Here is a 24,633-nt window from a genome sequence, read left to right on the forward strand (position 1 = left end):
TCCTCTGGCGGGAAAAGGTACGCCATCAGTAACTTTTTAGAAATTACCAGTTTCTTATCGGGGGAACCCATGCTTCTTTACACACTTCATTCACTCATCTGATGGGGGAACAAAACACTGGCTGCTTTTTCTCCCCAAAAATAAAACCCCTTTTATGTGGTACTTGGGTTCATATCAGAAATGTGTAACACATTTTTCATTGCCGAGATCATGTAACGGATGTTCCTAGTGGATTGTGTATATATCTCAACCTCGTCGACACTGGAGTCAGACTCCGTGTCGACATCTGTGTCTGCCATCTGAGGTAACGGGCGTTTTTTTTTTTTTTTTGAGCCCCTGATGGCCTTTGAGACGCCTGGCAGGCGCAGGCTGAGAAGCCGGCTGTCCCACAGCTGTTACGTCATCCAGCCTTTTATGTAAGGAGTTGACAATGTCGGTTAATACCTTCCACCTATCCATCCACTCTGGTGTCGGCCCCACAGGGGGCGACATCCCATTTATCGGCCTCTGCTCCGCCTCCACGTAACCTTCCTCATCCAACATGTCGACACAGCCGTACCGACACACCGCACACACACAGGGAATGCTCTGACTGAGGACAGGACCCCACAAAGTCCTTTGGGGAGACAGAGAGAGAGTATGCCAGCACACACCAGAGCGCTATATAATGCAGGGATTAACACTATAACTGAGTGATTTTTCCCCCAATAGCTGCTTGTATACATATATTGCGCCTAAATTTAGTGCCCCCCCTCTCTTTTTAACCCTTTGAGCCTGAAAACTACAGGGGAGAGCCTGGGGAGCTGTCTTCCAGCTGCACTGTGAAGAAAAAATGGCGCCAGTGTGCTGAGGGAGATAGCCCCGCCCCTTTTTCGGCTGACTTTTCTCCCGCTTTTTTATGGATTCTGGCAGGGGTAATTTATCACATATATAGCCCTGGGACTATATATTGTGATGATTTGCCAGCCAAGGTGTCTTATATTGCCCTCAGGGCGCCCCCCCCAGCGCCCTGCACCCATCAGTGACCGGAGTGTGAGGTGTGCATGAGGAGTAATGGCGCACAGCTGCAGTGCTGTGCGCTACCTTGTTGAAGACAGAAGTCTTCTGCAGCCGATTTTCCGGAACACTTCTTGCTTCTGGCTCTGTAAGGGGGCCGGCGGCGCGGCTCCGGGAACGAACACCAAGGTCGGGTCCTGCGGTCGATCCCTCTGGAGCTAATGGTGTCCAGTAGCCTAAGAAGCCCAAACTACCACCTGTTAGGTAGGTTCGCTTCTTCTCCCCTTAGTCCCTCGCTGCAGTGAGTCTGTTGCCAGCAGATCTCACTGTAAAATAAAAAACCTAAATATACTTTCTTTCTAGGAGCTCAGGAGAGCCCCTAGTGTGCATCCAGCTCAGCCGGGCACAAGATTCTAACTGAGGTCTGGAGGAGGGTCATAGTGGGAGGAGCCAGTGCACACCAGGTAGTCCTAAAGCTTTCTTTAGTTGTGCCCAGTCTCCTGCGGAGCCGCTATTCCCCATGGTCCTTACGGAGTCCCAGCATCCACTTAGGACGTCAGAGAAAATATGCTAGTAACGCAGAAGCTGTGTGACAGTATGCTAATGCCGCAGCAGGCATCTTGTGTAAATGGATGCCTCCTACCAGCTTCTCTGATCTGCTGCTGCATCTGAATTGTTTAGGACGCCCTTTCCCAAGGCTGCATTTATGCATTTATTGTGAATTTCTGCTTGCAACCCAGGAGGTAAAGTAGAGCTTTAGGGCTAGATGCTTAGTAGCGTAAAGCAGCTTCTCTCAAGTTAAGCTTTGGGCGTGCCGCAGTTAAGGTGCACCCGGTACATAACATAGAAGAAGCTGCTTTACACGGCAAAGCTTGTGCATTTTAAGAGAATATGCAGGGCTAGTCGCACAAAAAAAAAAAAAACAACTGAATTGCGACTGTCAATTTAGAAGGACTGTACAGGCACCCAAAACAACGGGGCAATTCAATTGCTTTAATGGGGCCGCAGCACCCGTCACTATTAACAATTGTTTGTGCCACTGGGAGAGAGTGCCATGGGCACCCATTATTTCTCCTCGCAGTCTCCTGAGGTGGTGAGCACACAAATTCACCCAAAGTTGGGCTTTTGGGTGCCCAAACACAGCACGTCAAGTACTTTGCATGGGTTTAGACATTTAACACATTAAAAAAAACCTGTGGCAATCGGGCGCAACATGCACAATAAGCACTGCGCGTCCAGTAACTCACGCCCAGCAGCACAAAACTGAATATTACCAAACACTTTAGATAGAAAACTGCAGGAGTGAAAAAAAACAATTGACGCGCCCCCTAAAAACGTCAATGCTGCTCTTGAAATTTTAGTATATTCATATATTTTCATATACATTGAAGCTTACACAGAAGTTGTGTTGGTAAAAGCACAACGCATAAAAAACACATGGCTCATCAATCCATAAAAAGGATGCGTTTAATCTGCATCCCGGCAGTCAGGATACCGATGCTGGAATCCCAAAAGCCAACAATGCAGTCGGCCGGAATCTCGGCGCAACAGGACAATTCCCACTCGTGGGTGTCCATGACAGCCATAGAGTGGGAACAGATCCTGTGGCGAGCGCAGCGAGCCAGAGAGACCACAAGGGGACTCTTAGCGCTCACTCCGCTCCCGGCATTCTGGCGGACGGGATGCTGCTGGCGGGATTTTGACAGCCGGTATCCTGCCCACCAGTAATCCTCATCGAAGCCCCATAGACACATCTAAAGCACTCATTTGTTTTCACCTAGTCTCCCAGCATCAGTGTGTGAGCCAGTACCAAAAGCAGGTTCAAGTAATCTCTAACAAGGCTTTCAGGAGCAGAAAGACGGCTTATGTTGCAAAGCTTGACTATGATAACCAGATTGCTGCAAGTATTCAACTTTAAACCTAATCCTAAAAGGAGAGGAAAAAAAAATGAAATAAAATCAATCATGACTGAAAACATTCCAAGCACGAAGGTTGTGAAATGTTCAGTAATAAAACACATATTTCCATGTAAAAACATTAAAATATTTAACATTCCCATGCTTGCTCTATACCTGGATCTCAAGAAGCTCACAATTCAGCTTTTGCACATCCGTACAGGCACAATCTTTTGTGGTTTTCCTTGAGCTTGGATTGTAATACTAGCTCATGGTTTCAGTGCAGTAAAATGAAAGCTTAAAGGCTGTTTTTGTTTTGGGTAGCTACGGTAAAAACAAACAAAAAACAGTATCCTTTTTTTATATGGCTATAATATATGACACTGCATGGTACAGCCTGAAAACTTTACAAGCATGAGTACTTGCTCCAGGAGAATGTACAATCCAGTCACTGACCATAGCCCTATACACACCTGAGGCAATTTATGTAGAAGCCCAATTAACAAAGAATTTATTTTGGAGAGTGGGAAGAGACAGCAATAGAAATACACATTACCAGCCATTTCCAGGGAGTAGCCAAATTTACCAGTGCAGCATGAAAACAATGCTAATACTATAGGGACAAACATGGGCTTCAAACAGAGGCTAAACCTAATAATTTCTCTAACAATGTAGCAAAAGTCAACTCCAAATGACCGTGAGCTGTTATCAAAGTAGCATAGCAGACAGAGTTAGGGGCCTATGTATTAATAATCATGGCACTGCCGCAATTATTAATGGTCAGTTTTGCAGCGGATATTTTAATTTTGAGTGAAAAGATCTCCACTAGGTACTAAGTATAACTTGCAGGGGTATCAGGTCATGTGACCGGCGCTCGGGATCCCAGCGGTCACCATGCCGACGCCAAGATCCCGACCACAATGCCGGCATACAGAATGACTACCTACAGGCACTATTCCTACTCGTTGGTGTCCACGACACCCATAGAGTGGGAATAGAACCTGTGGAGAGCACAGCGAGCCCGCAAGGTGCTTTATTGCACTCGCCGGCTCCCGCCAGAATTCTGCTGTCGGGATCCCGGGATCAGTATGCTGACCGGCGGGATCTCCAGCTCCGATCACCCAGCCCCAACCTCTTGCAGGGACAGCGGTAGCTATAACAGATGTCCCTGCGAGTTACATCCCCAGCAGACTAGAGCAGTCTCACATTTGTGAACACTCCTCTGGGAAATTACACTGTGCACATGCACAGTATCAGATTTAGGTGCCGACCAGAGGCTGCGGGAGAGGGATAGTAAGATCCCTCTCCTGCAGACTTGCCTTCATAGGCATAAAGCCTTTATGCCATCTAAGGACGAAGCAAATCAAAGCGACCAAACTCCTAAAAGCTGTTCTTTAGTACACAGGGGTCAGATTGATATCCCTATTGATAATAACAGTGACAGCGATCTGCAGTGGTACTTAGTGGTTTCTGCATAGTTTTCTGAAAAACAATCTGGATAAATAAGCCCCTATAAATGATATTGTTTCTATAAGCCATCGTCTTCTCTCAAATCTTCCTACAATGTCAAGCTATTAAGAAAAAAAAACATTAGAAATTAAATCATCAGACGCAAGTCACAGAGAAAAAAAACAGTTGGAGCACGGTAACTTTCCGGCCACAAACATTGCATCCCAGGTTTGACATGAATTCCTGGTAGTCGCACATCAGAGATCAAATTGCCTCCATACAATTTAACAATAATTAGAGCATCCTCTAAAGTCAGTATACTGCCCAGAGTAAAGTCAGTTCCCGATGGCCTAAATCATTACAAAAATATCATAATTAAAATGATAAAGAATAAGTTCCAGTCACTTCTTAAAGAAGAGTGCTCACTGTATATATGAAGTCAGGAGTACATTAACACACCTGTATGAATGCTTATACTAGCCAACAATGTGATACATATAATGAAGCATAAGGTGCTGTAGGAACCTCGCTGACTGTTATGGGCCCTACACACTGGGCTATATTACTGAAAGATATGAACGAGATACCGTTCATATCTTTCAGTGTGGAGGCAGCAACCATGAACGATGCTTGGCCCCGCACTCGTTCATCGTTGGTGCCCCGTCGCTTGTGCATGCAGGCCAATATGGACGATCTCGTCCATATTTACATGCACTGCTATGGAGCCGGGTGACGGGGGGAGTGAAGAAACTTCACTCCCCACGTCACCTCCGCCTTCTGCCGTATCGGTGGTCGGGCAGCTCGGCAGCAGGTCGAACAGTGTGTAGGGCCCATTAAGGTGGGTACACACTGGCCGATATATCCCCCGTTCTATTTAACGGCCGATATATCGCGGGTCCGTCGGCCAGTGTGTACGGGCGATATGTCTGTGAACTCAGTCGTTTACAAACATATCGCGTCAGCCCCGCAGTACAGCAGACGGGCAATATATCTACCGATATATTGGCGCATCGCTGCATGTGTACGGGCGTCCAGCCGGCCGCCCGTACACATGCTGCGGCGGCCAGCAGTGATTGACAGCTGAACAGGGTGGCCATGTGTACACGCCCACCCAGTTCATGACGTCAGTCCGCGACGTATCGGGCAGTGTGTATGCACAGCACACTGCCCGATCCGTCCATAGATAGATATATCTGCCGATCAATTGATCTGCAGCTATATCTATCAGTGTGTACCCACCTTTACATGTAAAAAACGCCACTTATATATGTTTGCAATGCATTATTTTTTGTAATAACTGGATGTGTGTGCAGCTGCATACCACGCGAGGCTGCTGTGGGGGCTTGCCACTAATTGACTTGCCAAAGGCATTCGCCTTTGTTATAAAGGTAAGAGTGACCATATGAGTGAGCAAATTTGCATTTAACATTTTTTTTTTTTTTTATAAACAGAACTCTACCTAGAAGTTTCTCCATTTCTCCAGTTTTCCCGTATAACACAACGGAAAGCCTGGTGTAATCAACATTTCATTAAACACAGAGATACTTCAAGAGGGGGGTGAAACTGTATCAAAGTAAGTGACTTGTAATTTTTCAGAAACAAATGGAAATTTGCAGCAAGCCTGGTTGGTTGTAAAGCGTACTAAAAACATTACAAGTATGGGGGAAAACTCCTTTGAACCTTCATAAATACTGTCCGGAAATAGCGATCATTAATAAATCGCCAGTCTTTGCTTGGAAGCATAGATTCTCAGTGATAGGAGGCAAGTCATGGAGGAGCAAGTCAATTAGAAGTGAGGGGATGTAACTGTAAACTCCATTTTCTGACTCAGACGTAGTAAAATCGTGACTATCACCAAGACACAAGTTAGTGCGGATTTCTGAACAGAGGATGCGAGCAGAAACCCGCTAGTCGAGGATTTACAGCATGGGCAACGGAATAACTCCAGGCACTCGCCACAGGAGCTACAGGCCCTCACTTCTTACTGAACTTCCCCCATTGATTCAAAGGAAAACTGGGTTACATTTTATACACACAAGGCACACCTGATGCAACACCAGACAAGTACAACTTATTATATAACTCAAACATCAAAACTGCTGTAATAAACTACATCCAGCACATCTCATTGCAACATTCTCTATTACATAAGAGTGTGATGTGCAGTAAATCTACAACCCAGCCTTGGGATTTCCAAATGAAATAACAGGAGTTTCAGGAAGTAGGTCAATTGTTTAATTAAGAATGACTGGAGAGCAGAAAACAGAAAGTATAGGGTATAAACATCCAAAGGAGAAAAAAAAAAAGCACTAGAAACACCAGAACCCCCCCCCCCACACACACAAAAAAAAAACACAACCCAAGCATTTCCAGTGGAGCAGAACCAGAAAAAATAAGATTTTACTTACCGATAAATCTATTTCTCGGAGTCCGTAGTGGATGCTGGGGTTCCTGAAAGGACCATGGGGAATAGCGGCTCCGCAGGAGACAGGGCACAAAAAGTAAAGCTTTTTCCGATCAGGTGGTGTGCACTGGCTCCTCCCCCTATGACCCTCCTCCAGACTCCAGTTAGGTACTGTGCCCGGACGAGCGTACACAATAAGGGAGGATTTTGAATCCCGGGTAAGACTCATACCAGCCACACCAATCACACCGTACAACTTGTGATCTAAACCCAGTTAACAGTATGATAACAGCGGAGCCTCTGAAAGATGGCTTCCAACAACAATAACCCGAATAAGTTAACAATAACTATGTACAATTTATGCAGATAATCCGCACTTGGGATGGGCGCCCAGCATCCACTACGGACTCCGAGAAATAGATTTATCGGTAAGTAAAATCTTATTTTCTCTATCGTCCTAGTGGATGCTGGGGTTCCTGAAAGGACCATGGGGATTATACCAAAGCTCCCAAACGGGCGGGAGAGTGCGGATGACTCTGCAGCACCGAATGAGAGAACTCCAGGTCCTCCTTAGCCAGAGTATCAAATTTGTAAAATTTTACAAACGTGTTCTCCCCTGACCACGTAGCTGCTCGGCAAAGTTGTAATGCCGAGACCCCTCGGGCAGCCGCCCAAGATGAGCCCACCTTCCTTGTGGAGTGGGCCTTTACAGATTTAGGCTGTGGCAGGCCTGCCACAGAATGTGCCAGTTGGATTGTGCTACAGATCCAACGAGCAATCGTCTGCTTAGACGCAGGAGCACCCATCTTGTTGGGTGCATACAATATAAACAACGAGTCAGATTTTCTGACTCCAGCTGTTCTTGCAATATATATTTTTAATGCTCTGACAACGTCCAGTAACTTGGAGTCCTCCAAGTCACTTGTAGCCGCAGGCACTACAATAGGCTGGTTCAGATGAAATGCTGACACCACCTTAGGGAGAAAATGCGGACGAGTCCGCAGTTCTGCCCTGTCCGAATGGAAAATCAGATATGGGCTTTTGTAAGATAAAGCTGCCAATTCTGACACTCTCCTGGCAGAAGCCAGGGCTAGAAGCATGGTCACTTTCCAAGTGAGATATTTCAAATCCACCTTATTTAGTGGTTCAAACCAATGAGATTTTAGAAAATCCAAAACTACATTGAGATCCCACGGTGCCACTGGAGGCACCACAGGAGGCTGTATATGCAGCACTCCCTTCACAAAGGTCTGGACTTCAGGGACTGAAGCCAATTCTTTTTGAAAGAAAATCGACAGGGCCGAAATTTGAACCTTAATAGATCCCAATTTGAGACCCATAGACAATCCTGATTGCAGGAAATGTAGGAATCGACCCAGTTGAAATTCCTCCATCGGAGCACTCCGATCTTCGCACCACGCAACATATTTTCGCCAAATTCGGTGATAATGTTGCACGGTTACTTCTTTCCTTGCTTTAATCAAAGTAGGAATGACTTCTTCCGGCATGCCTTTTTCCATTAGGATCCGGCGTTCAACCGCCATGCCGTCAAACGCAGCCGCGGTAAGTCTTGAAACAGACAGGGACCCTGCTGAAGCAAGTCCCTCCTTAGAGGTAGAGGCCACGGATCTTCCGTGATCATCTCTTGAAGTTCCGGGTACCAAGTCCTTCTTGGCCAATCCGGAACCACTAGTATCGTTCTTACGCCTCTTTGCCGTATAATTCTCAATACTTTTGGTATGAGAGGCAGAGGAGGAAACGCATACACCGACTGGTACACCCAAGGCGTTACCAGCGCGTCCACAGCTATTGCCTGCGGATCTCTTGACCTGGCGCAATACCTGTCCAGTTTTTTGTTGAGGCGAGACGCCATCATGTCCACCATTGGTCTTTCCCAACGGGTTACCAGCATGTGGAAGACTTCTGGATGAAGTCCCCACTCTCCCGGGTGAAGATCGTGTCTGCTGAGGAAGTCTGCTTCCCAGTTGTCCACTCCCGGGATGAACACTGCTGATAGCGCTATCACATGATTCTCTGCCCAGCGAAGAATCCTTGCAGCTTCTGCCATTGCACTCCTGCTTCTTGTGCCGCCCTGTCTGTTCACATGGGCGACTGCCGTGATGTTGTCCGACTGGATCAACACCGGTTTTCCCTGAAGCAGAGGTTCTGCCTGGCTTAGAGCATTGTATATTGCTCTTAGTTCCAGAATGTTTATGTGAAGAGACGTTTCCAGGCTCGTCCATACTCCCTGGAAGTTTCTTCCTTGTGTGACTGCTCCCCAGCCTCTCAGGCTGGCGTCCGTGGTCACCAGGATCCAATCCTGTATGCCGAATCTGCGGCCCTCCAATAGATGAGGACTCTGCAACCACCACAGAAGAGACACCCTTGTCCTTGGAGACAGGGTTATCCGTAGGTGCATCTGAAGATGCGACCCTGACCATTTGTCCAACAGATCCCTTTGGAAAATTCTTGCGTGGAATCTGCCGAATGGAATTGCTTCGTAAGAAGCCACCATTTTTCCCAGGACTCTTGTGCATTGATGTACAGACACCTTTCCTGGTTTTAGGAGGTTCCTGACAAGCTCGGATAACTCCTTGGCTTTTTCCTCCGGGAGAAAAACCTTTTTCTGAACCGTGTCCAGAATCATCCCTAGGAACAGCAGACGAGTTGTCGGCATTAACTGGGATTTTGGAATATTTAGAATCCACCCGTGCTGTTTTAGCACTTCTTGAGACAGTGCTAATCCCATCTCTAGCTGTTCTCTGGACCTCGCCCTTATTAGGAGATCGTCCAAGTATGGGATAATTAATACGCCTTTTCTTCGAAGAAGAATCATCATCTCGGCCATTACCTTTGTAAAGATCCGAGGTGCCGTGGACAATCCGAACGGCAGCGTCTGAAACTGATAGTGACAGTTTTGTACAACGAACCTGAGGTACCCCTGGTGTGAGGGGTAAATTGGAACGTGGAGATACGCATCCTTGATGTCCAAGGATACCATAAAGTCCCCCTCTTCCAGGTTCGCTATCACTGCTCTGAGTGACTCCATTTTGAACTTGAACTTCTTTATGTACAGGTTCAAGGACTTCAGATTTAGAATAGGCCTTACCGAGCCATCCGGCTTCGGTACCACAAAAAGAGTGGAATAATACCCCTTCCCTTGTTGTAGAAGAGGTACCTTGACTATCACCTGCTGAGCGTACAGCTTGTGAATGGCTTCCAAAACCGTCTCCCTTTCGGAGGGGGACGTTGGTAAAGCAGACTTCAGGAAACGGCGAGGTGGATCCGTCTCTAATTCCAACCTGTACCCTTGAGATATTATCTGCAGGATCCAGGGATCTACCTGCGAGTGAGCCCACTGCGCGCTGTAATTTTTGAGACGACCGCCCACCATCCCCGAGTCCGCTTGAGAAGCCCCAGCGTCATGCTGAGGCTTTTGTAGAAGCCGGGGAGGGCTTCTGTTCCTGGGAAGGAGCTGCGTGTTGCTGTCTCTTCCCTCGACCTTTGCCTCGTGGCAGATATGAATAGCCCTTTGCTCTCTTATTTTTAAAGGAACGAAAGGGCTGCGGTTGAAAAGTCGGTGCCTTTTTCTGTTGGGGAGTGACTTGAGGTAGAAAGGTGGATTTCCCGGCTGTAGCCGTGGCCACCAAATCTGATAGACCGACTCCAAATAACTCCTCCCCTTTATACGGCAAAACTTCCATATGCCGTTTTGAATCCGCATCACCTGACCACTGTCGCGTCCATAAAGCTCTTCTGGCCGAAATGGACATAGCACTTACCCGTGATGCCAGTGTGCAGATATCCCTCTGTGCATCACGCATATAAAGAAATGCATCCTTTATTTGTTCTAACGACAGTAAAATATTGTCCCTGTCCAGGGTATCAATATTTTCAATCAGGGACTCTGACCAAACTACCCCAGCACTGCCCATCCAGGCAGTCGCTACAGCTGGTCGTAGTATAACACCTGCATGTGTGTATATACTTTTTTGGATATTTTCCATCCTCCTATCTGATGGATCTTTAAGTGCGGCCGTCTCAGGAGAGGGTAACGCCACTTGTTTAGATAAGCGTGTTAGCGCCTTGTCCACCCTAGGAGGTGTTTCCCAGCGCTCCCTAACCTCTGGCGGGAAAGGGTATAAAGCCAATAATTTCTTTGAAATTATCAGTTTTTTATCAGGGGCAACCCACGCTTCATTACACACGTCATTTAATTCTTCTGATTCAGGAAAAACTATAGGAAGTTTTTTCATACCCCACATAATACCCTGTTTAGTGGTACCTGTAGTATCAGCTAAATGTAACGCCTCCTTCATTGCCAAAATCATATAACGTGTGGCCCTACTGGAAAATACGGTTGATTCGTCACCGTCACCACTGGAGTCATCGCCTGTGTCTGGGTCTGTGTCGACCGACTGAGGCAAAGGGCGTTTCACAGCCCCTGACGGTGTTTGAGTCGCCTGGACAGGCACTAATTGATTGTCCGGCCGCCTCATGTCGTCAAACGACTGCTTTAGCGTGTTGACATTATCCCGTAGTTCCAAAAATAAAGGCATCCATTCCGGTGTCGACTCCCTAGGGGGTGACATCCTCATATTTGGCAATTGCTCCGCCTCCACACCAATATCGTCCTCATACATGTCGACACACACGTACCGACACACAGCAGACACACAGGGAATGCTCCTAACGAAGACAGGACCCACTAGCCCTTTGGGGAGACAGAGGGAGAGTTTGCCAGCACACACCAAAAGCGCTATATATATATCAGGGATAGCCTTATAATAAGTGCTCCCTTATAGCTGCTTTGTTATATCAAATTATCGCCATAAATGTGCCCCCCCCCTCTCTGTTTTACCCTGTTTCTGTAGTGCAGTGCAGGGGAGAGACTTGGGAGCCGTCCTGACCAGCGGAACTGTGAGAGGAAATGGCGCCGTGTGCTGAGGAGATAGGCCCCGCCCCTTTTCTGGCGGGCTCGTCTCCCGCTATTTAGAGAAATCAGGCAGGGGTTAAATATCTCCATATAGCCTCTAGGGCTATATGTGAGGTATTTTTAGCCTTTATAGGTAATCATTTTGCCTCCCAGGGCGCCCCCCTCCCAGCGCCCTGCACCCTCAGTGACTGCCGTGTGAAGTGTGCTGAGAGGAAAATGGCGCACAGCTGCAGTGCTGTGCGCTACCTTTTGAAGACTGCAGGAGTCTTCAGCCGCCGATTCTGGACCTCTTCTGTCTTCAGCATCTGCAAGGGGGCCGGCGGCGTGGCTCCGGTGACCATCCAGGCTGTACCCGTGATCGTCCCTCTGGAGCTTGATGTCCAGTAGCCAAGAAGCCAATCCATCCTGCACGCAGGTGAGTTGACTCCTTCTCCCCTCAGTCCCTCGCTGCAGTGATCCTGTTGCCAGCAGGAATCACTGTAAAATAAAAAACCTAGCTAAACTTTTTCTAAGCAGCTCTTTAGGAGAGCCACCTAGATTGCACCCTTCTCGGCCGGGCACAAAAATCTAACTGGAGTCTGGAGGAGGGTCATAGGGGGAGGAGCCAGTGCACACCACCTGATCGGAAAAAGCTTTACTTTTTGTGCCCTGTCTCCTGCGGAGCCGCTATTCCCTATGGTCCTTTCAGGAACCCCAGCATCCACTAGGACGATAGAGAAACAGTTATGTGGCAACGAACGAACAAACTAAAAATTCAAATATATAACAATTCTCTTGCAGCAAGTAGTACAAATGCACTATAAAACTAGGAAACAGTAAGTGGCACTGAGACTTTAAGCAAAATCATTGTATTATAGCAGCATAGTGTACACCAACGTTTCAGGACCTCTCTCTTTGCTATGGTGGAACATTCCACCTTGAAAAAGGAACAAAGGGGCAAATAGGCCCCGAAACATTTCTTTACACTAAGCTGCTATAATACAATGATTTTGCTTAAAGTCTCAAGAGTGCTGCAGTCTTTCTCCTTTGCCATCAAACTACCTGTTTCCAGAGAGCACCTATATACTTCAGTGGAGTGCTGGGCTGCTGAGAATTATATTATAGTGTTCACTCTAACACCCTGCACCTTTCAAAACAATGCAGTTTTTCTTTCCTGTCTGGGGTGCCGCTCTTGATTTGCTGCTTCCAGTACACTAAGGGGTCTATTTATTAAGCCCTGGATGGAGATAAAGTGGACAGAGATAAAGTGCCAGCTAATCAACTCCTAACTGCCATGTCACAGGCTGGGTTTGAAAATTGACAGTTAGGAGCTGATTGGATGGTACTTCATCTCCATCCAAGGCTTCGTAAATAGACCCCTAGTCTGAATCGCAGTGCTGGGTTAGGTACAGGTCCCATCAGTCAGAATACCGGCATATTTTGGTAAATAGGCTAACCCCACCTGCAGACTAACCTTTACCCTCTCTACCCGCAGTCTAATCCTAAACCTCCCCTAGTCGCTAACCCTTGTCGGGATACCAATTACTGTACATCCTCTTTTCTAAGTAGAGGTCCATTCTCCTGATAATACGTACCAATGTTAACATGGGGAAGAAGGTACAACATAAAAATAGGAATTTAATACCTACCGTTATTTCCGTTTCTCGTAGTCCTTACTGGATACTGGGGTTCTGTAATTTAGTACCATGGGGTATAGATCAGGTCCACTGGAGCCTGGCACTTTAAAAACCTTTAGTGTGTGTATGTGTGATGGCTCCTCCCCTCTATGCCCTTCCTACCAAGAAACTGTGCCCGAGGAGACAGACATACCACGAGAGAAGGAATAATACAACAGCGGTGAGGCACCAAGCCAACACACAACCATAACCGAAAGGAGGGCGCTAACCAGAACAGAGGACAGCAACACCAGCCAAACCAAGATAGCAAGGCTATCCCAACAACAAACTGGGACCACAATGGCGGGCCAACGAAAGACTTACACAGGTAAGCAGGATTGAAGCACTGAGGCGGGCACCCAGTATTCACTACGGACTATGAGAAAAGGAATTACTGGTAGGTGTTAAATTCCTATTTTCTCTAACGTCCTAGTGGATACTGCGGTTCTATACTTTAGTACCATGGGGAAGTCCAAAAGTTCCCATACGGGTGGGAGAGTGCCGAGACCCCTGTAAAACCGCCTGACCAAATTGAAGTTCATTGACCAAGGCGTCGAATCTATAGAAATTTACAAATGTGTTCAATCCCGACCAAGTTGCAGCTTGGCATAACTGTCAAGGTGTGTACACACGGTACGATTTTTTCTTCTGATTCTGACTATATAGTCAGAATCGGAAGAAAAAATAGTGCAGATCGCAAGGTGAAAGTCACCTTGCGATCCTTATCCGATCCCGATGCGCGTCCCCGCCAGGTCGGCATCGCAAGAAAAGATAGACCGTGCTGGCAAGTCAATCCTTGCTAGATCGGTGTCCTATCTAGTTCATATCGCAAGTGTTTCTAGTACCTTGCGATATGAGCTTGCGATGCCGATCAGCGTCATGTGGCCACTCCCCGCCGGTCCATTTTCTTCACAGCGCGGAGGAAGAAAGGAGCAGCAGCAGCGGCAGCACGTGGAGGAGAAAACCATCCAAGGACACGTAAGTATATCAGCAGCTGGGTTGGGGGGCAGCACTGGGGGGCACCATAAGGGGACATATCTGGCACCGCAGGGGGACATATCTGGCACCGCGGGGGGACATATCTGGCACCGTAGGGGGACATATCTGGCACCGTAGGGGGACATATCTGGCACCGTAGGGGGGACATATCTGGCACCGTGGGGGCAATGTATACTGGCACTGGGGGGGAGGGCATATCTGGCACGGGTGAGGGCAATGTAACCTGGCACTGGGGGGGCATATCTGGCACGTGTGGAGCAATGTAACCTGGCACTGGGGGGGGCATTTCTGGCACTGTGGGGCAATGTTTACTGGCACGGGGGGGGGGGGGGGGCATATCTGGCACTAGTGGGGAAATGTAACCTGCACTGGGGGGGCATATCTGGCACTGTGGGGCAATGTAACCTGCACTGGGGGGGCATATCTGGCACTGTGGGGCAATGTTTACTGGCACTGGGGGGGGCATATCTAGCACTGTGGGGCAATGTAACCTGCACTGGGGGGGCATATCTGGCACTGTGGGGCAATGTTTACTGGCACTGGGGGGGGGGGGGGGGGGGGGGGGCATATCTGGCACTGTGGGGCAATGTAACCTGGCACTGGGGGGGGCATATCTGGCACTGTAGGGCAATGTAACCTGGCACTGGGGGGGGCATTTCTGGCACAGTGGGGCAATGTTTACTGGCACTGGGGGGGGGGGGCATATCTGGCACTGTGGGGCAATGTAACCTGGCACTGGGGGGTCATATCTGGCACTGTGAGGCAATGTAACCTGGCACTGGCGGGGGGCATATCTGACACTGTGGGCAATGTATACTGGCACTGGGGGGGCATATCTGGCACTGTGGGGCAATGTAACCTGGCACTGTGGGGCAATGTAACCTGGCACTGGGGGTCATATCTGGCACTGTGGGGCACCGTATCTGCACTGGGGGGGGGCACCGTATCTGGCACTGTGGGGGCAATGTATACTGGCACTTGGGGGGGCATATCTAGCACTGTGGGGCAATGTAACCTGGCACTGGGGGGGCATATCTGACACTGTGGGCAATGTATACTGGCACTGGGGGGGCATATCTGGCCCTGTGGGGCAATGTAACCTGGCACTGTGGGGCAATGTAACCTGGCACTGGGGGTCATATCTGGCACTGTGGGGCACCGTATCTGGCACTGGGGGGGCACCGTATCTGGCACTGTGGGGCAATGTATCTGGCACTAGGGGAGCAATGTATCTGGGACTGTGGGGCAATGTATCTGGCACTGGGGGGGCTCTCCCACATGCGGCTCTCCCCCCTCCTCCGCCGGCTCCGTCCTCCCACTGACAGGAGCAGCGGCATGGCCCTGCAGTGTATGCGGCTCTCCCCAGCAGCAGCAGGTTAGTCTCTCTCCCTCTCTCTCTCCTGTGGATGTGTTAAGTATAATTTTTATTTTTACAGGTACCCCTACCCTATTGGATTCTACTGGACAAGTGGACGTGACCGGCGTGGGATGTAGGTAAGTAATCTGTCTCTCATTTTTACAGGTACCCTATTGGATTCTACTGGACAAGTGGACGTGACCGGCGTGGGATGTAGGTAAGTATGTGTGAGTGTGTAAGTGTGTTTTAATAAATTTTTACTGTCACGGTGTGTGAGTTGTGTTTTTATTTGGGTATTTTTTTTGTTGTAGACCTACAGGTACCAGCGACCCCGTTATTTCCCTGCATGCTGGTACTTGAGGTTCTCCAAGTACCAGCAAGCGGGGGAGGCTTGCTGGGCCTTGTAGTTCCACAACAAAAGACAATATTCTCTTCTTTAAACACATGACTATCAGCCTCCCATCCACCGCCCACGGATGGGGGGGGGACAGCCTCGGGCTTCACCCCTGGTCCTTGGGTGCCTGGAGGGGGGGTGACCCCTTGATTTAAGGGGTCCCCACTCCTCCAGGGAACCCCGGCCAGGGGTGACTAGTTTGGGGGGTAATGCCACGGCCGCAGGGACCTACATAAATGTGTCCCCCGGCTGTGGCATTATGTCCCTGGCTAGTGGAGCCCGGTGCTGGTTTTAAAAATACGGGGGACCCCTACATCTTTTGTCCCCCATATTTTTGGAACCAGGACCGGTCTAAGAGCCCGGTGCTGGTTGTCTAAATACGGGGAACCCCTGTCCAATTTTTTCCCAGTATTTAAACAACCAGGACTGGCTCAAAGAGCCCGAGGCTGGTTATACTTAGGAGGGGGGACCCCACGCATTTTTTTTTTTACTTTAACACATTCAGACCCTTCTCCATTAAGTTAATGGAAGCCCTGGACAACAACATTGCATTCATGTCCTCCTCCCACTCCCTTCCCAATCAGTAATTATTATTTATTCAATAAAAATGTACAATATATTACTAGTATGATGAGCAGGCAGGCCTGGAGATGCAAATTAGTGGCAGAGGGCTGGGTGAGTTGATGGTGGGCGCACATTGGCTCATAGGCAGTAGTGAGCATTGGCTCGGCAGCGGTAGGGGTCATCGGCAGGATTCGGTGAACATTATGGCTGTAGTGCCTCACTAGCCACTGACCTCACCGCACGCCACTGGTAAAAAGTGGACTCTTACCTGCCGTGATGTATAAAATGGGGACAATTGCCTGCAGTAATGTATAAAATGGGCATTCTGCCCTGATGTATAAAATGGGGACACGTGCCTGCCATAATGTGTAAAAAGGGGGACACTTGCCTGCAGTAATGTATAAAATGTGGACTCTTGCCTGCCATAATGTGGGGATTTAATGTATCAAGGGCATTGCGGAGTGTGGCATAATATGGTGCAGGGGGCATAAGTGTGGGGCTTAAGATGGTTGAATTTTTATTTCCCTATGGTGGGCGTGATCTGTTGGTACACGGTCAAATACTGGGGTTTGAGGTACGCCCATTAAAATGAGGCCAGCACATTTAAATAATGAGGACACGCCCCCTTGCCGGGGGGGATGCTGGCGACACATTAAGGGATGCATTTTTGGGGTAGATAGATTATATATATATATATATATATAGAGAGAGAGAGAGATAGATATATATATAGAGATATATATATATATATATATATATATATATATATATATATATATATATATATATATATATAGAGATAGACAGATATAGATAGATATATAGATCGATAGATAGATAGATAGATAGTATTTTTAGACTTTTTGTATGTGACGGTTGTATTTTGTCGGCTAATTGTGTTATTTTATTTTCAACCAGCAATGTCATCTGAGGAGTACCGCCAATTCTGGTCAGGATTCATTGATCTGTACCGTCAGAACGAGTGCCTGTGGCGTGTCAGAAGCCCGGACTATGCCAACAGAATCAAGCGGAATCGGGCATATCAGCAGCTTATTGAGTACAGTAGAGGCAAAAACTCTGATGTTGATGTCAATTGGGTGAAGAAAAAAAATTTCAAATTTCCGAACAGTGTTCGTGAAGGAACGCAAGAAGGTGCAAGATTCACAGCGATCCGGAGCCGGGACTGATGAGGTCTATAAACCGACGCTGTGGTACTATGACCAAATTCAGTTCATTATAGAGCAAGAGGCGCGGGTAAGGTCACGGGACGCTCTAGATCCAGAGTCTCCAGTTCTTGTCGAAGAGGAGGCCCAGGAGAGTCTGGATCTGGTAAGTACACACACATTTGTTTCATATGCCACCCACCAATTTTGACATAGACCTAATTTTTGATTTTCTTATATTGCAGGATGCTACCCCGGAGCTGGAGGTGGAGCCTACCACAGGCCAAGGGGCAGAAGTGGAGGAGCCGGTAGCGGAGCCGGTGGCACCCCCACAGGCGCGCCCAGGAAGACCGAGGCGCACGGCAAGGAGGACCACTTCTTCACCCTATAGCACCCCCTCTGGCTCCCAGCAGTTTTTTCAACGCGCTGAGGAGGTTTTGCATAGGCCCCCGGATGCCGAACAACAATTTGGCAATTTTATTGCATCGGAAATGCGCCCGATGACGGATGATCAAAAATTCATCGTCCAACGGTTAGTCAATGAGACTGTCTCACGCGGCAGGCGCCAAACACTAATGTCGGCGTGTGAGATAGTGCCAACTGACCCTAGGTATCACCCAAATTTGTCCCGTCCCCCCTTCCCAAACAACCCCCCCATGGAGCATGCGCCGGTAAACCCCCCTCAGCAACCGTATTTTTTTCCGTCGGGAGCCACACAGCCCAGCCCCTCCCCCCAATCTAGCACCTCGTCCAGTGGCATGTACTCTGACATGCAGAGTACACAGTCCTCTGTGCTTGGCGACCCACGCTTTTTTCATTTATAATTAGTTTTTTGGACCCTGTTTTTTAGTTTTGTTTGAAAAATCTGCTGGTGACCTTATCCTACGCTCTTGCTCAAAGTGAACTGTATTGAGGTCATTAGTACTGCAGCGTCGGTTTTGTGTCCTCACTGTCCCGGACTACGGATCGTTGTGAAGACTGCACTTCTTGTGTTCCTTCAAGACTGTTTGGAAATTTGATGATGTTCTTCACCCAAGGCAAAATTGCACTGTTTACCTCTACTGTACTCAGATTTGCCCGTTTCCTGTTCTGTTGGCATAGTCCCTGTCCAAAGGCACTCGTTCTCATGGTACAGCTTATGAATCCTGGCCAGAGTTGGCGTTGGCATTTAATATTTTTATAAAGTTTACGAAAAAACAAACTGTGTGGTGTATTTTTTAAAAAATGTAAAGGGGCTTATATTGTGTTATCGGCAGGTAGTAAAAACGCCCTGTAGCATTTTTAGGTGGGGGGGTGGTGTTTTGTTTTTTTTTTTTGGGGGGGGGGGGGTGGATGGGAGTTGAGTGTTGCTGAGGTGGGGGTGGGGGGGGATACTGCCGAAAACCACATATTTTTTACGTTTTTTTGGGGTCATGTTTTATTAGAGACTAATTCAGACCTGATCGTAGCCCTGCATAATTTTGCAGGTCTACGATCAGGCACACTGACATGCAGGGGGCCGCCATGCACAGGGCTAGTCTGCCCCGCATGTCAGGCCCACATAAGTGCAAAAGCATCATACAGCTGCAATGCTTTTGCACTTCAGTAGTAACTCCCAGCCAGCACAACTTTTGCGTGCTAGTCGGGAGCTACTAGTCGTTGGCCGGGTCACAGCGCCACGCTGCTGCGGCCTGCCCCCCCGCACAGTCTGGCCACGGCTGCGTTGGGCGGACCGCGCCCACAAAACGGCAGCCAAACGCCGCCGTGCCGCCCCCTCCCGCCTCAGCCTGTCAATCAGGCAGAGGTGATCTCAAGGCCACGACAGCTGTCGGCCATTCTGCGTACTTCTGACCTGATCGCTGAGAACTGCAGCAAGCAATCAGGTCAGAATGACCCCCTTACTCAGAAGCATACACAGACCAGTAAGATCTGTGCATGCTTCTGTGTAAAAATGTTAAGTGTTAAAAAAAAAAATTATGTGCAGGTCCCCCCAAAAAACATAACCAGCCTCAGGCTCTTTGAGCCGGTCCTGGTTTCAAAAATATGAGGGAAAAATGGAGTAGGGGTCCCCCATATTTAAGCAACCAGCACCGGGCTCTTGGTCCGGTCCTGGTTCCAAAAATATGGGGGACAAAGAGTAGGGGTCCCCCATATTTTTGAAACCAGCACCGGGCTCCACTAGCCAGGGAGGTGATGCCGCAGTCGGGGGACACTTTTATACAGGTCCCTGCGGCCGCAGCATCACACACCCCCAACTAGTCACCCCTGGCCGGGGTTCCCTGGGGGGTTGGGGACCCATTAAATAAAGGGCCCCCCCACCTCCAGGCACCCAAGGGCCAGAGGTGAAGCCCGAGGCTGTCCCCAGCACCCCTGGGCGGTGGGTGCCGGGCTGATAGTCAAAATTGTGTCAAAAAAGAATATTGCCTTTTGCTGTGGAACTACAAGTCCCAGCAAGCCTCCCCACATGCTGGTACTTGGAGAACCACAAGTACCAGCATGCAGAGAATTAAAAGGCCTGCTGGTACCTATAGTTCCACAACAAAAGAAATACCCCAAGAAAGACAAAACACACACACCGTGAAGGTAAAAGTTTATTGACACACACACCAACACACTCGCACATACTTACCTAGTGTCCCACGCAGCCCCTCGGTCCTCTTGTCCATGTAGAATCCATAGGTTCACTGGAAAAAAATGGCAACAAAAATCAGCCACAGAGCAGAAATGCACTGTTTTAAAAATGGCTGACAGTCGAAAAAGACACTCCCCCCAACCCTGTAATGCCATCCCACTATTATAATGAGATAGTCAAAATCTCACATAAGCCGAAATCTCACATAAGCCAAAATCTCACATAAGCCAAAATCTTAAGCACACAAACACAGATCTCAAGAAAAGTTAGTCAAAATCTGTCCTATCTGGCCTCCGGGGAGTTCAAGGGAAATCTCAAGAAAAAATAGGACATAGCAAGGATCTCACCGTGTGTACACACCCTTCGGCCGAGACACCTCGGGCAGCCAGCCAGGAAGAACCCACAGACCTCGTTGAGTGGGCCTGAATAGACGTCGGCAAAGGCAGAGCCGCTGAAGTATAGGCTTGCTGAATAGTCAACCGGAGCCAGCAAGCAATAGTTTTAGAAGCCGGCTGACCAATCTTGGAGGCGTCATAAAAGGACAAACAGAGTCAGATTTCCGATGATGGGCCGTCCTTTTGACATAAATCCTCAGAGCCCTGACAACATCCAAGGACTCAGGACCAACGGAAACGTCAGACAACACTGGAACCACAAGAGGCTGATTTACATGAAAAGCTGACACCACTTGAGGTAAAAATTGAGGACGGGTCCTAAGTACTGCCCTGTCTTCATGAAAATCAAATAAGGGTTCTTACAGGATAAGGCCCCCAATTCAGAGACACATCTGGCAGACACCAATGCCAATAACATCACCGTCTTCCAGGTGAGAAATTTAAACTCCACCCTATGTACGGGTTCAAACCAGTACAATTGAAGAAAGGATAGAACCGCATTGAGATCCCACGGAGCCGTGGGAGGTACAAAGGGAGGTTGTATATGAAGAACACTTTTAAGGAAGGTTTGTACTTCTGGCAATAAGGCGAGTTGCTAGAAAGTGCAGAAATCTGTACTTTGATAGAGCCTAAACGTAGGCCCAGATCCACTCCCGCTTGCAGGAAAAGTAGAAAACGACAGATTCTAAACTCCATGGGAGACACCTTTCTACTTTCATACCAGGAAACACACTTCTTCCAGATACGATGATAATGTTTGGACGTCACCATCTTCCTTGCTTGGATTATTGTGGAAATAACCCGGGAGGGAAGACCTTTTCTTGCTAGAATCTCCCTCTCAACTTCCAAGCCGTCAAACGTAGCCGCTGTAAGTCTGGATAGACGAACAGACCTTGTTGAATAAGACCCTTTTGGAGCGGTAGAAGCCAGGGATCCTCCAGACCCATGGTTGGGAGGTCAGAGTACCACGCCTAGGCCAATCCGGGGCAATTAGAATTACTAGAACGCTTTCCCTTCTTAGTCTTTTGAGAACTCTTGGGATGAGCGGTAGAGGAAGGAACAGATATACAAACTGGTACGGCCAAGAAGTTGTCAGCGCATTTACTGCTACAGCCTGGGGATCCCTCATTCTGAAACAGTAGTGGCATAGCTTCTTGTTGAGACGAGAAGCCATCAGGTCTATCTGCGGACAGCCCCACCAGTGAATTAATTGTTGAAACACCTAGGGATGTAGACCCCATTCCCCCGGATGGAGGTCGTGTCTGCTGAGGAAGTCCGCTTCCCAGTTGTCCACTCCTGAAATGAATATGGCTGAGATGGCCCTTGCATTGGCCTCTGCCCAGAGGAGGATTTTTTTACACTTCTCGCATCGCTGCTCTGCTTCTTGATCCCCCTTGTCAGTTAATGTACGTCAGCGCCATGGCGTTGTCCGATTGAACCTGGATCGCCCGATCCCTCAGGAGATGAGAAGCCTGCAGAAGAGCATTGTAGATTGCATTGAGTTCCAGGATGTTATTGGTAGAGCATATTCCTGTCTCGACCATATCCCCTGGAACTGGGCCCCTTGAGTCACAGCCCCCCAACCCCGAAGGCTGGCATCAGTTGTCAGTAGAATCCACAAGTGGATATTGAAACTACTGCCTTTACAACAGGTGAGGAACCTGTATCCACCATAACAGAGAAATCCGGGCTCTCGGAAATAAGGTCACTTCCTCATGCATGTGATGGTGAGACCCCGACAATTTGTCCAGCAGATCCAGCTGAAATGGTCAGGCATGAAATCTTCCGTATTGGATTGCCTCGTAAGCAGTCACCATCTTGAACAGTAACCTGATGCAAAGATGTATGGATACCTTGCGAGGACCAAGCATCGAGCGAACCAGGCCTTGTCCATCGGGAGAAACACCTTTTGAGACACTGTATCCAGTATCATTCCCAGGAACTGAAGACGTTGGATCGGATCCAGGCGAGATTTCTGAAAACTTAGGATACACCCATGATCCGTAAGTAGACGAGAAGTCAGATCGATGCTGTGCAACAGACGCTCCCTGGACACAGCATTTATTAAGAGATCGTTCAAGTAGGGGACTATGTTGACACCCATCCTGCGCAGTTGCAGCATCATCTCCGCCATGACTTTGGTGAAGACCCTCAGAGCTGTGGAAATGTCGAAGGGTAAGGCCTGAAACTGGAAATGGTCGTCCAATATGGCGAACCTGAGGTAAATCTGATAGGGGGGGGCACATGGGAATGTTTAGGTAAGCATCCTTAACATCCAGATGCCCCAGGAACTCCCCCTCCTCCAGAGCAGACACCACCGCCTGCAGGGATTCCATCTTGAACACCCACAGATACGGGTTTAGAGACTTCAGGTTTAAGATGGGGCGTACCGAACAGTCTGGTTTGGGAACGACAAAAAGACGAGTAAAAACCCCTGTTGCGTAACGGAGGAGGTACTGGAACCACCATCCCTGTTCGCAAAAGTTTTTGAATAGCCTCTTGCAAGGAAACTCTTGCTGCGGGTAAAGCTGGTAAGCCCGACTTGAAAAATCTGTGAGGAGGGAGTGTTTGAAATTCCAGCCGGTATCCTTGGGAAATGAGGTCCCACACCCAAGGATCACGGCAGGACTCCGCCGACACGTGAGCGAAGTGTTGATGGCGAGCACCTACCTGAAAGCCGCCTTTCTGCTGGGCCAACCGTCACGTGGAAGGCTTAGCGGCAGGGGATCCGGTGGTCTGGTCCAGGGAGACAGCAGTGGCAGGCTTATGGGACTTAGCACGAGATCCTCTGGAAGTGGTGGAGACCCCTCGGCCCCTGCCTCTGAACTTTGCCACACGAAAGGACTGCAAGGGGGGTCCTGTGTAAGAACATCTAGCGGGTGGCACAGCCGACGGCAGATAGGTAGACTTACCCACCGTTGCTTGGGATATCCATTTATTTAATTTGGATCCAAACAGGGCATCACATGTAAAGGGAAGATTTTCCACACACTTTTTGGAATCAGCGTCTGCCGACCACTGACGTAACCACAGAGCTCTGCGCGCCGAAACAGCCATTGCAGAAGTGCGGCTATTTATCTTACACAACTCCTTAATAGCCTCCCTCATAAGATTTGCAGCATAGTAATGGCCTCATTCCGGGCAGAGAGTCTAAACCGCCAATAACAGTATCAGATCACTTGACTACCACCCTTGAAATCCACCCACAAACATCTGTGGGGCGATGTGCGGCACCCGCTGCCATATAAATTGCCTTGAGTGTGGTCTCAATTTTATGGTCAGCTGTCTCTTTAAGGGATATTGCCCCTCGTACAGGAAGCACCAATTTCTTAGACAGTCTGGATACAGACGTATCGACTGACAGGGAGGGGTTCACCTACCTTTCTGTCCTCAGCTGGAAGGGAAAAAGTAGTTCTGAGGAATTTAAAATTTTTTATCAGGGTTTAACAAACCTCCCTGGACAGGGAGTTTAATTCTTTAAACACAGGAAAAGTTGCTGAGGTCTTTGGTCTAACGTTAAAGTACAACTCCTCATCTGGTTCCGCCTCCTGATCCGGTATGTAAAGGATCTCTTACAGCAAATATGAGAGCTTCCACCCCAGGGGACAGAAAGCTGTCATCCATATCATCATCATCATCCACATCAGGCTAATCAGGATCAGAATCAGAGTGGAGCACCCGAGGCAGTGAGCGTTTATGTGAAATCACTAGAGGGGGCTGAGAAGCCTTTCTGGTATCTGCTGCTTTGGCCACACAATCAATAGTGTTTGAACACCTGACTCTTTTTTTAGCTGTAGCTAATTCTGAATTTACAA

General features: G+C 48.5%; 1 protein-coding gene and 1 long non-coding RNA gene across 7 annotated transcripts in view; one reads left to right on the forward strand and one right to left on the reverse strand.

Annotated features, from left to right (window-relative positions):
• The window catches only part of LOC135058033 (uncharacterized), a 52,892-nt gene extending 33,879 nt beyond the window's left edge, over nucleotides 1-19,013 (forward strand). Inside the window, exons 2-4 of one of the 2 annotated variants that reach the window (XR_010244548.1) lie at nucleotides 5,792-5,913; nucleotides 17,568-17,978; nucleotides 18,058-19,013. This is a non-coding gene — a long non-coding RNA (uncharacterized LOC135058033). The remainder of the gene's footprint in view (nucleotides 1-5,791; nucleotides 5,914-17,567; nucleotides 17,979-18,057) is intronic. The other variant, XR_010244549.1, reaches the window with a different exon arrangement.
• USP54 (ubiquitin specific peptidase 54) overlaps nucleotides 1-24,633 on the reverse strand; it is a 282,921-nt gene that overhangs the window by 193,154 nt on the left and 65,134 nt on the right. The gene's annotated exons all lie outside the window — the stretch shown is intronic.

This window comes from Pseudophryne corroboree, chromosome 3 (assembly GCF_028390025.1).
Source record: "Pseudophryne corroboree isolate aPseCor3 chromosome 3, aPseCor3.hap2, whole genome shotgun sequence".
Lineage (NCBI taxonomy): Eukaryota > Metazoa > Chordata > Amphibia > Anura > Myobatrachidae > Pseudophryne > Pseudophryne corroboree.